The following is a 5336-nucleotide window of genomic DNA, read 5'->3' as shown; positions in this document are numbered from 1 at the left end:
CGGCACAGTTTCAAAGTATAATTTCACATATCAATCGAGTATGTATCAAACATGTATTTCAAAACACCAGGCCGAAGTAAATTATCAACACGGCACAGTTTTATAGTCTTAATCTGACATATTAATCGAGTGTTTAATAAACACGTATTTGAGACCATTAGGCCGAATAAAGTACAAACACGACTCATTTATTTAATTATATTTTTATTACAAATCGAGTAATAAGCAAACATATTTCAACAGACACGGCCGAAGTAAATTACAAACACGGCATAATTCCATAGTTGTATTTGACATATTAATGGAGTGTATAAAACATGTATTTTAACGGCACAGTTCGATTATGTTACAAACGAGTATTTCAAAACACCAGGTCGAAGTAAATTACAAACACGGCCCAATTCCGTATTTTTATTTTGACATATAAATGGAATACTTAAACATGTATTTTAACGTAACTGTTCGAGTATGTAACAAACAGGGCACAGTTTCAAAGTTTAAATTCACATATAAATCGAGTATGTATCAAACATGTATTTCAAAACACCAGGCCGAAGTAAATTATCAACACGGCACAGTTTTATAGTCTTAATCTGACATATTAATCGAGTGTTTAATAAACACGTATTTCAGATCATCCGGCAGAACAAAGTACAAACACGACACATTCATTTAAATATATTCTCTATTACAAATCGAGTAATTAGTAAACATATTTTAACAGACACGACCGAAGTAAATTACAAACACGGCACAGTTCCATAGTTTTATTCTGATTACACCAAATTATCATAGGTAAACAAAGCACAGACACGTTGTTGATTATGAGGCGAGCTGTCAACAGACAAGTATTCACACATGAACAGAGCTACCTGGTGATGCTTGACACCGCCCGCGGCAGCTCGAAGTGGTCGACAGGCTACTACTCGTTAGATGAAAGGCCTAGCTGACCGCCGGCGCAGATCCTGCTGCCCCGGAGCACAGGCAAATAAAGGGGGTAAAAAAAAAGCCACGAGTAAAATAATAATCCAGGAGTTCTTTAATTTGTTAGGGGAGTACAATGAAACACGTACTAAGGTCAGTTTGATTCACTTGTATTTTAATCATACTGTACAATAAAACACGTACTTGAGGTACATCGATTCGCTGATCATGTTATACAATAAAACACGTATTTTGGGTACAATGATTCGATGATATTGTTGTACAATAAAACTAACGTTTCGTAAAACAAGGAAAACGCCCACTAAATGTTGGTGGCGTAGAACAAAGGATTAATCGTGTGTTTAGTAACAGAAACGTCACTTTTAATGCATGCAATGGAAAATGACGAACCAGTTACAGCGGTGCTTTTTATGATTCAGACTACCGGTAGCCGACGGCTACGTACGTCACGGGTGAGCGCTCTGACCGAGCACAGGTAAACTTGACTGGTGCGAGCAGCTACACTGCCGATAAGATAAGCCTGTCGCGGACGAGAGCGTGGCCGGTCGGCAGACATGAAAGAACCCGACAGAACAAAAGATATTCGAAAATAAAACGATTTCTGCTAAAAATGAACGATTTGCCGCGAGAGGTCAACGCTCCACCAAAACGTAACACTGTTCCCTGAAACGCAAGCACTGTTTCTTGAAATGAAAACATGCAGTTATAAAACAAACACTGTTCCGTGAAAAGTAAACATGCAGGTATAAAACAAACTCTGTTCTGTGAAAAGTTAACATGCAGATATGAAACAAACACTCTGTTTTAAAAACAAACGGTTATATTCAAAACTAAACACAAGTCTTCGAAGAATAAACGTCGGTTTAAACAATAAACGGTGACTCGTCAAATATAAACGATAATCCAAAAAATACACACAAAAAGAGAACAACTAAACGATTTTTGAAAATTAAACGAAAAACTGAAAAAAATACACGGTAAGGGTCCACCAGTGTTTGCTGCTGGTTTGTCATCGTAAGTAATTCCCCCAACCACCAGTATATCTCACTGGTAATCTCAGGGTTTATGACAGTTCAAGTTCGTCGGTCATTTCGTCCGTCCGTCTGTTTATTCATTTAATTAATGAGTATTTGATTGATTAAATTTGTAGATTGCTTAAAAGCTCTATTAATTGAACGATCTGTTTATCATTATTTAAATAATCGTTCAATCGGTAATTAAAGTGATTGATTTATTCAACTTTTCATTCGCTATTTCATAAATTCATGTATATATCAATTAATTTAAACGTCTCTTAACAAAAACCCGATTGGGAGGTTATGGTTTATATTGTCAATTGATACTTTGGATATTACATGTTGATAACTTGATTGGAAGTATAACCCTGAATTGCCAGTTTGATACTTTGAAAATATTGGGCCATCCCTATCCCCAAGCGCTGTAGGACAGGGTACAAAGGAGTCAACGTGCTACAATTGCTTCAATTTCCTTGTTTGGAATCAGAAGTGCTAGTTTCAAATCAGTCTTAAATCTGTATGCTAGATATTGAATAAGGTGGTTTTATTGTTTTGTCACTTTGAATAATATTTCTGTTCATGTTTTAAACACATAAATCAACTATCTGTATAAATATATCAGATTGCAGGTGACCGTTAAACACATGGACCTCTTGCTATGGTATAAACGCATGATCGCCTGGTCGTGAATGATATTAATTTGTTCGAGATGCATTAATGCATGATCTAACATGTATAACAAAGTATAGCCCAGAGACTCCAGTCATGGGTCCACATTATTGTCTACGTTTAGCTTGTAACAGCATTCGTGGTATATCTATTTATGTGTGGCAGTACATTGTGATGGCGGATTGCAGGTTTGATACAATCGTTGATTAATATTTCTAAACATAAATGTTTTACTTTCGTTTCCATACGTTATGTCAACGCCGTTAAAACATTTAAAACCAAAAAGGAAAATAATGAAGAAACTTACCTGTACATGCATTCATGAAGTATCCGTGTATTCACTTGTATCGAGAAAAATGAAAGAAAATGTGTAAAATCTCCAGAACTATGTCATATATTTCAACTGAATAAATCATAACTGAGCACAAAGCCATCTAGGCTGAATGAGGTTTGGGAAAGCATGCAAAACAAGTGAGATTTTAGCTGTACACTATTCAAAACATTACAGGTTCTGTCTCAGGTAATCAGCCTTGACTTGTATCAACAGCCTTGTTAGCTTCATGAATAATTGTAAAATATTATTTTATTACATTTTTGCCGATAATAGTGAAAACACGAATACTTCAGTAATGCATGTATTGGTAAGTTTTTGTCATGAATTAAAATATTCATATAAATCATGTATATTTATTGACAACCCATCCTACATAAAATTCAAAGGATACAGGCCCAAAAGTCCCTGTGTATAAACACATTCGCCATACACCCACTGGATATACAGGATAAGTTACCAAGAAATAAACATTTTGTAAAATTTCAGAATATGATATGGATTCATATAGGAAAATGTAGTTATTATTGTATATTATTGGAGTTGATTCTCTTAAAATGTATTTAACAAAGCACTATAGAATATTCATGTAACTATGAAATATTTAGAGCAGGTTATATAATAGTACACTCATCAATTCCATCCAGTCCAGCCGAATACCAGAGATGTTGTGAAGATAGATATACACCAGTATCGATACTTATTAGCAGAGTGATCATGACACTATAAATAATAACATCACTTTCAATGTAAAGTTTTGCTGTGAATGAGATTACATATCAAGTCTATTGGTTTGACAAATGTAGTCAGATATACTTTGTAAAATGGATATGTTAATATCAGCGCTGCATATTAAGCATCCCTTTAATAAAGTTTTTAGATTAAAATGATAATGATTACCAGTTATACCAAATTGAGATTTTTTTATTACTAATTGCATTCTAAAGTTGTTATAGAGTGGGCATTCAAATATAAAATGAAATGCATTTTCATTTTCATGTCAACATCTACATACTGGTGTGTCATTCAGATGATCCATATATAAGTCACTATTTAGGTTGCTAGCATGATTTCTCAGCTGACAAATTATGATATTGAATTTTCTTGGCCCATAGTATTTAAAAGTGCTAACAATTTCTTCAGTTTTGTTCATATTATCAGACTTGATTTGATTTTTAAATTGTTGAAGGGAAGTAGCATTTAAAGTTTCTGCAGATAGAAGGTTAAATTCTCTATATATTGATGGAAAATAAATATTGAAATAATTCTCAGTTCTACAGAAAGGGGGATTAAAAATACGGCTATTTCTTAGTGGGTACCTTACATTTATGTTGCTGTGAAGGTATGGTTCAATGATGTCTTCTAAGTACTAAGCCGATTCATTATTTAAAATTTTGAGCATAAGTGCTAATTTATGATTTGTTCGCCTACAACAAAGTGATTCAAGTCCAGTTTCTGCATAAAGCTTACAATGAGAGGTCCCTCTACGCAGTCATGTAGTAATTCTTAATGCCTCTAGCTGGATTGATTCAAGAATATTTTTTATTCTGGTTACTACAGTTATCCCATACTACATCCCCATATTCCAGTATTGGTCTAATAAAAGACATATATATTTTTATAAGACTTTTTCTATCCAATTTGTGTTTTAACATTCTCAATATGTTCATTCTTTTATAAGCTAGCTCATAAATATTGTCAATATGATATGTCCATTTTCCATCACTACTAAAAGTTAAACCAAGATGCTTATGAGTTTGTTTATTAGTTACAGTTTCATTACCAAATAAGATATCTGGATGATTTTGTTCCCTTTTCTTTGAGAAGATTACAGATTCAGCTTTTAGTGAATTGAATTTGATATCCCATTGTTTTGCCAATGCATTAATATTACCTAGATCATTATTTAATTTCACGAATTTTATAATCAATATATTGATGAGCAGTTGTTTTGCTAATTTCAGAAATGAACAACGTTTTTTAAACAGTGACATGCTTGCAAGATCATTTTATTTTTCAGTAAATGTTTCTTAATGTTGAAATTAATCTTGACATATCTTGGCAAAAAGATGATTCGTTTGAACACTTTCCAATGTATTGATTTGATGCTATTAGATATATTTGATTTTAATACTATATTAATGAATCAATAACTCCCTTCACCACTGCGATGGAATCTAGCTAGCCAAAAGTTAAAGTTGCGTCACCTTTTACTCTTTATTTCGAAAGAGAAGAATTCAGATTACTTTAGAATAGTGTACCATGAAGGAAAACCTAAGTATTCACATAATAAGTGTCAAAAAACAGAAAAGACAAGTATTTCCCTGTAATCCGTACAAGTCTTTTGGATTTTTTGTGTGCGCAGACACATACAC

This window comes from Mizuhopecten yessoensis, unplaced genomic scaffold (genome assembly GCF_002113885.1).
Source record: "Mizuhopecten yessoensis strain PY_sf001 unplaced genomic scaffold, ASM211388v2 scaffold9153, whole genome shotgun sequence".
NCBI classification, from domain to species: Eukaryota; Metazoa; Mollusca; class Bivalvia; order Pectinida; family Pectinidae; genus Mizuhopecten; species Mizuhopecten yessoensis.
Note: the sequence above shows the minus strand (reverse complement) of the source record.